The 13,896-nt window shown below is 31.9% G+C and overlaps 1 protein-coding gene across 1 annotated transcript in view; it reads left to right on the top strand.

Annotated features, from left to right (window-relative positions):
• Positions 1–13,896, top strand: part of LOC117168816 (heat shock protein 60A) — a 39,797-nt gene that overhangs the window by 10,885 nt on the left and 15,016 nt on the right. The window lies entirely within an intron of this gene.

Below are 13,896 nucleotides of genomic sequence, written 5' to 3'. Positions count from 1 at the left end.
GGCCGCCAGGTTTCGTATTTTCGTGTACAACGTTACCGGCTGATGCCGTTGGAATTGATTGTTAAAATATATTTTTTTACTTCTTTTATTATTAAGCTTTGTACTTCAACGTAGTTTTCTTTCGGCCCTTGCATTTCTCAATGTTGGAGACCGATATTTTATGTATAAAAAAAGTTGGAACGTTCAAAAAATGTCGAGGTTCAGAAAAAAGATAAAATAATTTTCAGTGAAGTTCCTGCCAAAATGCAGTACCTAAACGTACTTTATTGTACTCTAATACATTTTCCAAAGTTTCAGCTCGATATTTTATTTATAAAAAAAGTTCTTAGGTTTAAAAAAACATTCAGTGAACTGAAAAAGTGAGGTCGGTAATATAGGTATTTAGCTGTGTTACATGCCCTTAAAACCAAAAATGTCAATTCTTCATAAAATCGACTTTTTGAACACTGTATTCTCGTCTTTTTTTACTTCGAATTATTAATATTGGTCTAGTGGAATATTTATTATCTTTGGTTAATTAATTTTTTATTATTTAAACAAATGGAAATTGTTTAAATAATTTTTTTCTCAAAATATTCGTTTTTTCCCTTAAAAATTACACAGGCCCACAAAAAAAGTTGTCTGCTCGAGATAAGTGACTAGGCTACTCTTATGGATTTTGAGCCGCTGAATCTGAATATGACCTTCGAATTTGTCCTACACGTTCCTGTTTTCTCCTAGATGCAAAAAGTAAGGAAAAGCCTAGAGATTTTTTAGTCACACAGGCCATACAAAAAATTTGTCAGCATGAGAGAAGTGACTAGGTTACTCTTATGGATTTTGAGTTGCTGAATCCAAATCTGGCCTCAGGGATTTCTCATACACGTCTCAGTTTTCCTCTAGATGCAGAAAATAGGGAAAACCTAGGGATATTGTGAGTATTATTTTGATAATACCAGTATGCGGAAGAATAAACGTACTGGTGTGATATTCTTATGTGTTGGGACTCCTGAAAACTAAATTCATACACAAAAATTCCCTAGTGTACTTACCGTTTCCCCTAGCTAGGATAAATCTAGGGAACTTCAAGGTCTTGCGCATGTTATATTAACTTACAAAGCAAAAAATGAAAAAAATGCCATTTCCTCTGCAGTTTTGCGCTCTCAATCTAAATTTGATCACTAAATTTTTCGAGCTTTTACCATTTTATCCCTATATGCAAAAAGTAGAGAAAAGCCTAGGGATTTTCTGTTCACACAGGCCATAAGGAAATTTGCCTACAAGAAATAAGTAACTAGACTAACCTTATGGATTTTGAGCCGCTGAATCCAAACCTAGCCTCAGAATTTCTCATACACGTCTCAGTTTTCCCCTAGATGCAGAAAATAGGCAAAAACCTAGGGAAATTATGGACGTTATTTTGATAATACTTGTATACGCGAAAATAGACATATGGATGTTATATGCTTAAGTGTCGCGACTTATTAAGACTTTATTTGTACACAAAAATTCTTTAGTGTGCCTTCTGTTTCCCCTAGCTAAATCTAAATTTGAACCCCAAATTTCTCAGGCTTGTTCCATTTTCTCTTTAGATAAAAAAGGAAGGGAAAAGCCTAGGGAATTTCTGGTCACACAGGCCCACCCAAAAAAAAGTTGTCTACACGGGACAAGTGACTGATTTCGCACGCAAAACTGTAAAGGATATTAGGTTTTTTTCCCCGTGTAAATCTATGTAATCTGAGAAAGACCTTGAATTTCCCTAGAATTATCCAAACCAGGGGAAATAGAAGGCACGCTAAAGAATTTCTGTGTACAAATTAAGTCTCTAAAAGTTTTGCACTGAACAATATAATATCTATGGGTCTTTTCTCGCGTATACTGGTACTATCAAAATAACGTGCAAATTATCACTAGGGTTTTGCTTATTTTGTGCATCTAGAGGGAAACTGAGACGTGCAAGATAAATTCTGGGGCCAGATTTAGAATTGAGCGTCTCAAAATCCATAAGGGTAGCCTAGTCATTTGTCTCGTGCAGACAAATTTTTTGTATGGCCTGTGTGACCAGAAAATCCCTAAGCTTTTCCCTACTTTTTGCATCTAGGGGAAAACTGAAACGTGTAGAACAAATTCTGAGGCCATATGCGGATTTAGCGGCTCAAAATCCATAAGAGTAGCTTAGTCACTTGTGTCTTCCCTACCGAAAAGAATCTTTTGAGTATATACTAAAAATTCTTTAGGTCAAAGAAGCTAGAGAAATTCTCCGCAGGCACTCAGGTAGATATTTTCAAAGGTCCAGGAAGCTCGTTTAAATGGTTTGATGGCTTTAAAATATCCTTTACGAAATTGAAATAAGAATACGATCATAAATAACAATCAGAGAGGCAATCTCAATAGAGTAGCTGACACCCAAAGGTCGTTTGTTAAGCTTTCGGATAAAAATTTAGAAGTATATATTTTTTAAATTTCATAGTTAACAGCCTAAAACATAATAATTCGGAATCTACGGGTTTCGATGACTTCAGATATCTAACTTTTTTTTTAATTCTTAAAATTGGAATTAATAGAACTTTTCTCGTAAATGGAATGAGATACGCCAAATAAGACAACATTTTTGAATTCAACTAGAAAATTGTATATCAGTACATAAGTTATAATTATAAATAAGTATAATGAGAAAATTCATCAATTAAAAAAAAGTGTTAATAATTTGAACAGAAATTTAAAAAGGACCCAAATCTCTCAAACTATCTCCGAGACTATTTTGTTTCAAATCGACTTTTTTTATAGACTCAAATGGGCCAAGCTATTTCACTAAAGAAAACTCAGAGATTTCTTTCGGTAGGGTTGCAGACAAATTTTTGTATAACCTGTGTAACTAGAAAATACCTAGGCTTTTCCCTATACTTTTTGCATCTAGGGGAAAACTGAGACGTGTAGGACAAATTCTGAGGCCATATTCGGATTTAGCATCTCAAAATCCATAAGGGTAGCGTACTCACTTGTCTCGTCAGGGTGACACATGTCTGGGCAAAAATAGTTTGTCAGGGAATTTTCAGGGAAATGAAGCAGCTGTCAGGGAAAGTAGAAATTTATATGTTTTTATAATATTTTGGAAGCACTTCCTAATATTAATATAAATATTTTTTCAATTTACATTCTTTAAGAATATAATTCGATTCTTAGTTTTTTATTTGTAGTTATTTCTTTATTTACAGTTTGGAAAGATATCCTTTAGTTAATCAGGTCAGAAAACTCAGCAGCTTTACAATGGGCTATGAATCGCTTTTGTAAAATCAAACCGTATTTTAAAAAATTACCCCTTGTGATGAAAAAAGTATTTAAAAAATGACTAGGCTGGATTTTTGTCTTATTTTTTTTGCTTTCCAGTGCGATATAAACATTTTTTTAAAATGAACCCTTATTTTAAAAAGCAACCTCCTGTGCTGTAAAAACGTATTTAAAAAAAGGAAACTATCTAAACAGAAAATACTTATAAAATATTAACACGGTATTTTTAAAGCATAATTAAGGAGAAAAATTATGACTGATGCATACTGATGTCAAAAATTGTATACTTTAACTGTGGAAGTTGTTGTGCTCTTAATTTTTGTGCTCTTTCTTGGTTTTCCAATGTCATATAAATCGTTTTTGTTAAATTAACCCTTCTATATAAAAGAAACACCCAGTAATGAAAACACGTATTGAAAAAAGTTGATATATACATAGATGGAACTTACTTATAAAATGGTAACATGGTACTTTTAAGCATAATTATTTCTCATCAAAATTATTTTCCAGTCTATGTGTGTATATTCAAAAAATGTAATTTACCTTTTTCGATGCATCTTTTAATGCTTTTAAACAACTTCCAGCACGACAATTATTAATGAGTAAAATCCATTTTTATATAAAGAACAATCTAAATGTCCAGAACGGTTGAAAATTTTTTGAGGGCAGACTTTCTAAAATAATTTTTTCAAACAGTTATTAAAACTATTTTTAAAGATAAGTTGAAATTGTTTGGAAATCCTAAAAAGCACTTTTGTGAATATGGATGCTTGGGATCTACATGTTTGGTGTAAAATACATTTAGGCTTTTATCTGTATTTTATCCTTAATCTATTATCTATGAGAACCATTTGCCCAAATCACATTCGAAAAAAAATGCATCCCGTTATGTGCAAAATTGTCATATAATACCAGTAAAATTAAGATTAACTTCACGATAAGGGCAGTTTTTTAGGGGTTAATAAAACTTGATCATTTTCAGCATTGAGTCGATAAAAAAATCAAGTGAACGATCTACCTGGATAACGTTGAACTTGTATGGGTTTCCCTAATGCAGTTGTCCAGAAATGTACATAGTTTACCACTAATCAAATTCAGACAAATTTTGCGATAAGGTTAGTTTTATGGGGATACTAAATCTTGATGCCTTACAACATTGAGTCGATAAAAAAATCATGTGGCCGATCTACCTGGATAAGGTCGAATTTATATGGGTTTCAGTCCAAAAATGTACATATTCTATTACTAATCAAATTCAGTTTTTGGGGATGCTAGAATTTCATACCTCAGAGCATAGGGCCTGTTGACAACCCAGGTGACTGATATACCTGGATAAGTTCGACATTTGAGAAGTTTCGGTAGTAGCAGAGTCGAAAAGATTCTCAAAGGTCTTCTCATCAAACTTATGTACAGAACGGGATGCATTTTTTAAAATGTGATTTTGGGCAAATGGTTTGCATAGGTTATTACACATATAAAAGCCAAAATGTTTTTTACAACATAAATGTAGATCCCCAGCATCCCTAATCACACGGCTGCTTTTTAGGGTTTTAAAACAACTTCAACTTATCTTTAAAAATAGTTTTAATCACTAATTGAAAAAATTAGTTTAGAAAAAATCTGCTCTCAACAAATTTTCAATCATTCTGAACTTTTAGATTGTTCGTTATATGAACATGGATTTTTTTCGTTAAGAATTTGCTGTGTTGGAAGTTTTTAAAAGGCATTAAAAGATGCATCGACAAAGGTCAATTATATTTTTTGAATATACACACATAGACTGGGAAATAATTTTTTTAAAGATGTTGCAATTTTGACTTATACATTATGGGGGTTATTTCTGTAAAGATTAGGGGTGAGAAATAATTATTCTGAAAAGTACCATTTTACTATTTTGTAAGTAGGTTCCATCTATGTAGATAACGACTTCTTTCAATATGTGTTTTCATTGCAGGGTGTTGCATTTTTATATAAGTGTTAATTTTACAAAAGCGATTTATATGTCTTTGGAAAATAAAGAAAGAGCACAAAAATCCCTGCAGCTTATTTATACAATTTTTGGCATCAGTTTGCAGGCTTGTATTCGGATGCAAATACGGGGGTTGTTTTTGTAACAATTAGGGGTGAAGAATAATTTTTCTCCTCAGTTATGCTTTAAAAATACTTTGTTAATATTTTATAAGTATTTTACATCTAGATAGTTTCTTTTTTTTTAAATACGTTTTTGCAGCACAGAGGGTTGCTTTTTAAAATAAGGGTTTATTTGAAAGAAGTGTTTCATATCACTTTGGAAAGCAGATAAATAGCAAAAAAATTTAGCCTAGTCATTTTTTAATACTTAAAATAAATCCTTTTTTTGTTACGGGGGGGGGGTAATTTTTTAAATAAGGGTTGATTTTAAAAAAGCGGTTCATAGCGCATTGTAAAGCCAAAAAATCTAACTTAGTCATTTTTTTTAATATCATGATTCTTGTAGAGGGTGCCGTTGAGTTGACGGCAAGATAGCGCCGCCCTGTTTTCTCAAAAACTAATAGAGAATCCATTATATGACATTTTGTTTTTCGTTAGTGGCGCCGCTGAGTTGTCTGACCTTAATTTATCCATACTGCAATGTAAAGCACATTTTTCTGGCTTGTTTCATTATTTTGCTTGGCACATTATTAAAACCTTATTCGCTTTTGTAATAATTTCCTGTCAGGGAAATTCGTCTAAATGTCAGGGAAAAGTCAGGGAAATTGAAATATTCAATCTTGTGGCCACCCTGCTCGTGCAGACAACTTTTTTTTGTGGGCCTATGTTATTACTTTTAGTCTAGGGAAATATTTATTAACTTTGATTCATCAATTTTTTATTATTGAAACAAATGGAATCTTTTTCGAAAACTCGTTTTTTTTCCTTAAAAGTTATCACTATTGGTCTAGTGGAATATTTATTAACATTAGTTCATTAATTTTCATTTGTTTAAATAATTTTTGTATTAAAAATTATTAATATTTCTTCAGTGGATCATTTATCAACATTGTTGATTATTTAATTTTAAAAACATTTTTGTTTTAATAAAAATTATTGCTTAAATATTACTTATAAATTAATTATTAAATTAATAATTACTGATAAATAATCCACTAGACCCACGGTAAAACTTTTTATTTGAAAAATTCGAAACGAAATTATTTAAACAAATTCCTTTTGTTTAAATAAATTACATTTTTAAAATGATTGAAAATGAATGAACTAATGTTAATAAATATTCCACTAGACCAATAGTAGTAATTTTTAAGGAAAAACGAATTTGATGAAAAAAAATTATTTGAAGAAATTCAATTGGCTTAAACAATTAGAAATTAATGAACTAGTATTATTTAATATTCCACTAGACTAATAGTAATAATTTTAAGGGGAGGAAAAATAAATTTTCGACAAAAAATTTAAACAAATTCCATTTATTTAAATAATTAAAAATGACTGAACTAATGACAATAAATATGCCATTCAACTAATATTAAGAATTTTAAGTTAAAAATACCGGAGTACAGTGCTCAAAATGTCGATTTCATGAAGAATTGACATTCTTTGTTTTAAGGCTAGTTTTCAGGTACTCGTAGAGGTGTGTTAGGGGTGTTAAAGCCATATGTCTGATACATGAAATTCTTCGTTGGATAATTCTGAACAGGCACCACATACTTTCCCGTCACATTTTTTCAAATCGGCTCCTGTTAAAATCGAAAAAAAATTAAAAATTAAGGAATTTCTTTTTTTGGATTTGGAATTAAATTAGGGGGATCGTTGTCCTCTAAAAAAAGGCGTTTTTGAGCCACCCTAATATTCATACGAGGTACGGAATATCTAGGATAACGACGTCGATGGATTGGCATCATCTTGCGTGTGCTTCGGTCAACTAGCTTCAACTCTTCGACGTTTCATTTTACTGCACCCAACGTGTAGAGCAGTATAAGAAACGCCAGAATATTGGTAGCTTGGATCTTATTCTTCCCAGATAATTTCGGAAGATCAATTTTTTCCCCTCCTCTTTTCGTCAAATTTCCACGTTTTGAGACCCTCTGAACCCAAAAAAAGGTTTTTTTACGAATTTGTCTGTATGTATATCTGGCTGTAAGCAATATAACTTTAGAAAAAGTTAATCTGTTAGATTTGCCTTTGGTACACTTTTTTAGTGCCGAAAACTGAAAGTCAAGTACGGCCGTTCGGAGTACTTAAAAAGATGAACAATTTATCCCAATGGCTTTCATAGATTTGTTAATAATAATTTTTAGAAAATGCCCGTTTTGTAATTGAATATATTTATAAGACACTAATGTCAATTCAAAAATTCTTCAAGACAATTTAAATAATTGGGTCAATTAAGTCTGACATTTTTTAAAGAACAAGTAAAAATGTCACAGAATACTGTTCTGATCGTTCTGTATCTTCTTCACTTTTGTGGACATTTTTGAGACAGGCTACCTGCCACTAAAGACAAGCAGAGTTATATAAACGCCTTTAGGTGTTTAAAGTACTTTTACCAAATTTTACCTTCGCTTTTAATATTTTTGCCACTGCACATTTATAATTAGTTACCTAGGATGTCCGCGTAGTCATAGACCGCTTGATTAAACTACTGTGCAGGTCGATTTAATGTGGCAAAAACTGTGCAAGTGTAAGTAGTTTGAATTAATATTGCAGAGAGTAAAAATAGCACGTTTTAGTACTCTGGATGATTACAGGCATAATTAATGGCCTTCGGTATATGCTTGCTTTATAGTCCAGGCGCCTTATAAAAAAGCTTATTTCACGCATAAGTTTATATCTGTAATTTGAGGCGAGACGAGGTTTTATCGAGGATATCAGGAATAAAGCTGCATAAATTTTGTGTTGATATTTTAATTACAAAACAAAGTAAAATTTTGAAGAAAATAAATTTTTAAAATGATCGAAGCTGACAAAAATTGCGTTTTCTTTTGATATTTCTTCTTCTGGTACACTTCCACCTATAAGCTGGTATTAGCAGTTTTTGTCATAAAAAAGATGTTTTTTAATTTGAAAATTGTGAATAGATAACCACAGCGCGCTTCAAATGCTTCTAACTTGAACAACTGCAGGCTACTGACTAGGTTCCTATGTCTGACAAGCAGAACCTATTTCCCTCCTAATTTATCGACCCCAACCCCCACTCTCCCCTTCATATCTTTTTCATAATTTTCACTTTTACATTACTTCTGGGTGGCTGCACGTCCAGGACACCAACGAAGGTTTAAATTGCATAAAAAGTAGCTTAAAAAAGAATGTAGTTTTTTCTCATAAAAAATTGAAATTACTACGTCAATTTTTAAGGTGTCTTAGGAAACTTCGTAGTTTCGAAAAATTGCTGTTCCTCCGTTATCATGCCTAGCGCAAAAACTGTTAGGTCTACCGACATAATTATTTTGCATGGAGATATGTTTTGCGTGTCTAATGCCAGAAAAATACTGAGAATCCTTAGGAAAATCCTCATCATAGCGTTGCTATCCAAAAACAGGGGCAATTTAGACCTTTTGACAAGTGTCTAATGTAGGGAAAAATAATGGCGGGATTTTAATGTTCATAAATAGCGCTGTTAGACAAAAACAAGAGAAATGTTGGCCTTTTGGCCGAAAAGTGATCAAATTGCCTTTAATTTAGCTCTAAACATAGTTGAGACCCACCGTGAATCATTTGTGAAATTCCAGCGTGAGTTTTGTAAACACGAACATTATGCACAAATAATGCAAAAACTGATGTTTGCACTTGAAATGCAAATAAAAATTTTTGGTCTGACATACGTATGAGTCTGGTATTAGCTGTGTCAAAGCAGCACTAGCGCAGCGAGTAAACGACTGCGAACTTCTAGGGGTCTGTGGGTAAAACAGATTGCATGATTACCGTCAGAAAAAGTTAAAAGTCAAATTTCTGCTGTAAAACCTAAATGTGTCTGTCGATAATCATTATTTGCATAAATAAATTTTTTTCTTCCTCCAACTCTTTGCAAGGCCACAAACGATCCTTTAATATTTATTAACATTTCCCGAAAAAAATTTCCGCGTTATTTAAACTTTTATTTTTCAATATGGGTGAAAAATATTGATCTTAGGGCTGACTTGATCAGCTGTTATACTCATCACATGGCCTTAAGTGAATATTTTTTCATAATAGTGATCACTGCCCGAACATTGTCCTGTTTTGCTTTCTCCATTTTTGAAATTTCTCGAAGTCCGGGTCATATTTATCCTTTGATTTTTCGGGTAGTAAATCTTTTTTTGTTTCTTTCACTTTTTCATTCATGTTGAGGGGTGGCATTTTGGTTGGGTTTTCCAATGATTTTGAGTGTACGAAGATTTACAGTCATAACACTTCGGTACGTATTTGCAGATAATTGAAGATTTCACGGATTCTATTTTTGTAGAGAAAAACGTACGATTGATGTGGGAGTCAGCTGTTTTTGTTGTGATTGGTAATTTCTTATGGCGCGAAATTTTCATATTTGTATGGTGCAATATAGGTTTTTGTATATATATTTTAATGTATATGTCGTAGCCCAATAGCCGACTCAGCCAATGTATACCTACACCTGTTCACTTTCGTCTAGTGTAAACATTTGAGCGAAATCTATTAATATTTAGAAGTCGCTCAACGCAATTGTTTATTTTCGAAAAATCACGCAACTAAAATGCATTGGTTCTTGAAGTAATACAGGGAAGATGCATTTCTAATATAGTAAGGAACTTTATTCCATAAACGGGCACCTTTTACTATAAATGATCTTTGAAGCTGGCACGTTCTGTGATAAGGAATCTTAAGGATATCATATCTTTTACCAAGCTTAGACTGTGCTGGAAGGTCTCTAGCTGCAAATCGGAAGAGTTTAGATAGATATTTAGGAGCTTCATTAGAGGTAGGTAAAGAGTACTTATTTCTATATAGTTTTTGTAGAATACTGTATGTTTTCCTCGAGGTACTCTGTACCTGTTCCTTCCGGGATAAGGTACGGTTATATAAATATCCCAGATCTTTAACTACTTCTGAAATAGGGATAGTGAGATTCTAAATACTAATATCGCCGCAAAAAAATCAAGACCCTCGACTTTAGAAGGCAATAACTCCACAGAAAAAATGTAAGAAGGTTCGAACAAGAACCACACGAATCCGCTAATTTTTCTGAATAAAATGGTGTTTCTGTAATTTGCTTTAAAAAATTTCGTTCCGAGCTATTTAGCAAAATACAAGTAAAAATGTGGTCGCGAGGCCCATTGTTGAGATACCTTAACTTTTACATGACCCCAGAGCTAGGAATATGTTGACAAAAATTTGAAAAAATTCTGGAGTGTCCTACAAAATGTTTAGAATGCAGTAAAGACCTTAAAATTTAAAAATATTTAAAAAAAGGTCAGTTTTGCAAGGATTTTTGTTGAATGTTTTTATTTAGTAATTGAATGGAGCTATCGTGCTGTTTAATGACTTAAACTGTGTGGTAATGTACCCTGATTCCTATTTTTTCATAAAACTGAAAAAAAATTATATATTCGCGATTAAAGTCGCTCAGAATAATTTAGAGTTTAATGAGGCGAGGCGCTTGCCAAGGGAGTAAAAAAAAGCGTAAAAAAAAAGGTCCGTCATATTTCAAAGCGGCAGGCAGACGTTTTCTCCAGATTTTCCCACAGCTGCTGCTCGCTCAGCAGGGCTGTCTCAAAGCTTTGAGGTGGGCTGCGCTCTTCTCTCCAGATATAAATTTTTAATATTATAATACAGTATAAAGCTTGCACACCAATTATCTTGTATTTTATTTATTTAATATAGTACACTTATTTCCGTATTATAATATAATTTTGTAATTATTAGGTTTTCAATTCGCTAGTGAAATGCGTGGAAGATTTGTTTATATGAGCAATTCCATTTCAAGTCATCTATAGAATGTTATCTATCGTTAGAAATTTCGGCTAAATAGACAAAAATTTGTACTATACTACACATGGTTCAACATTATCTTATTACGAATAATTTAAAAAAAATACGCACATGAAATTGCTCATATAAACAAATCTTTCACGCATTTCAGTAGCGAATTAAGTCTAATAACTACAACATTTTACTATAACAGTCAAAGCTTTGAGACGGCCCTGCTGAGCAAGCAGCAACGGACCTTTTTTTTCTTCTTTGGCACGCGCCTCGCCTCATTAAACTCTAAATTACTCTGAGCGACTTTAATCGCGAAAATATAATTTTTATTCAGTTTTATGGACAAAATAGGAATCAGGGTACATTAACACACAGTTTAAGCCATTAAATAGCGCGATAGCTCCATTCAATTCCTAAATAAAAACATTCAACAAAAATCCTTGCAAAACTGACATTTTTAATTTTTTTTTTAAATTTTAAGGTCTCTAATGCATTTTAAACATGTTGTTGAACACTTCAAAAATTTTTCCAACATATCCTTAGCTCTGGGGTCATGCGAAAGTTAAGGTGTCTCAACAATGGGCGTTCCCAATCACGTTCCTTCATCAAATTTTTAATTTCAGATGTGATCAAGAGGGCAGCTTTATTAAAGTTTATAGGGACGTGTAGTGGAGAAAATTTGCCAAATGCCGATACTAGGTCATTAGTGAGAGCTTCGATTTTATTATCTATATCTGTATCTAGTAATATTTTTCCCAATCATACGTTATTAAGTGTTCGTGAAATGTATGTTTATCGATTTTTGAGAGATTCCGCACCAATCTGTGGGTTGGTTTTGAATTTAGATTATAGGAATATTCAAAGGTAATGTTGATCAAGTCGTGGTTAGAGAAAAAGGGGATAGCATATTGGTCGCATGTGACAGCCTTATCAATGTTGTCTACAATCGTTAGTCAGTACTAGTACAAGAACGATCAGTATGGCGAGTGGAATTATTAGGTACAATCAAGAGTTACAAATAAGTGAAAAAATTGCCGATTCAAGCTCCGTACTAAAACAGTGTCAGAAGTGGCCTTGACTTCAACAAGCAGAAATTTGGTCGTGGGATAAGAAGCCACTACTATCGGCGAGAAAACTATAGGCATCTGCCTTTGAAGCTTAACAACTCAGTCAAAAAAAAAAAAAAAGCTAGCGCAACAAAAAAACAGTCATTTAAAAGCTGAAAGTGTTCTACGTTAATGAGCTTGAAGACGTTTATGTAAAAAAAAAGTTGTGTGCCTAGCAGTCTGAAAAATGTAAACAAAAGTAAGGAATTTCGGGTACATTTAAGATCAGTCAAGCTTAGAGCGATTAGCGAAAGTAATTTAAACAAAGTGTGTTAACATTTTTTTCAGAACTTCTAAATATATTTTAAAATTAATCGAAATTTTCCTGCAATTTTTGAAAATCCAGCAAATTAAATAAAATCCTCAGAATCTTCTTAAACTTTCTGTTACAATAATTTTTCAAAGTGAAAAATCATTTTCAAATTTCCAAAGAATCTTAAGAAAATTTTTATTCTTTTGTAGTCTTTCACAATTCTTAAAAAAAATTCTAAATTTTTTGTTTGAAATCTATAAAAATCTAAATTTTATTTTAAATTCGGCTGTAAGTATTTCAAATTATTTCAAGTTCTAAATTTAATTCAGATCTTTTAAAAACTTCTAAATATCTCTTAATATTTCTCTAATATTTTTTCAAATAATAAATTTTCTATTGTTATTTATAAATTCAAATTATTATTTCTTTTAATTTGCAGGATTTTCTAAAAGTTATAGAAAAAATTCAATTCATTCTGAAATAAATTTAAAAGATCTGACAAAAAATTCAAAAATTATTTTGAATTTAGAAATGGGTCTAGCTTAAAATTACTTAAAATAATATAATTTTGAAAATTTTTTAAAGTTCATTGCTTGATTCTTTAATTTAGACTATTGAAAATGTGAACGTGAATTTATATTTTTCGAACTTAATCTGAATCTTTGAACTCTAAAATTTATAAAAGTTCTAAATTTTGCTGTTTATTTGTATTTCTCTTAAAACGGTTCAATTTAAAAGTTTTAGTACCTTCCAGTTTATACGTGTAAGTTATTGAGCATTTGAATACACAATTTTTGAATTGAAAACTTTTAAACTTTAATTTCAAAAGTTTGGAATTAAAGGGTTCCACTTTAAATGCTTTAATTTGTTGTTTATTACTTTATATGGAAAAATGTTTAGAATATAGTTTGATTTTTTAAATTTCATTGGCCGTGAAAAATTTTTGCGAACCGGGAAATGACCGGGAATTTTTTACTTCGATTAAAACGGCCACCCTGAATGTGCAATTGATAGATCTCAAAAAATGCAATTATATTTTAGTAACCTTTTAGAGTAAACAGAACCGGAATGACTTGATTTTTATCGTCAGTGAGTCATACTCAGTGAAACCGACATAAAAATTTTTTGTTTTAGAACGAAAGACCAGTCTAATTCAGTAGACTGAATATTTACCTTATCACAGTTTATATTATTTCCATATGTAGATAACACGTCACAAAAAAAAAACAATTGTAATTATCGTGATCATTTTGATTTTGATTCAAAATCACAGCTGATCGCATGTGCACATTAAACACTCATCTAACGAGAATTAGCACATGCCATCGACAGGGGCGCTGCGTTGCTTTCGCCCCCCCCCCC

The sequence above is a fragment of the Belonocnema kinseyi genome, chromosome 3 (genome assembly GCF_010883055.1).
Source record: "Belonocnema kinseyi isolate 2016_QV_RU_SX_M_011 chromosome 3, B_treatae_v1, whole genome shotgun sequence".
Classification (NCBI taxonomy): Eukaryota; Metazoa; Arthropoda; class Insecta; order Hymenoptera; family Cynipidae; genus Belonocnema; species Belonocnema kinseyi.
This window is presented reverse-complemented; position numbering and strand designations above follow the sequence as displayed.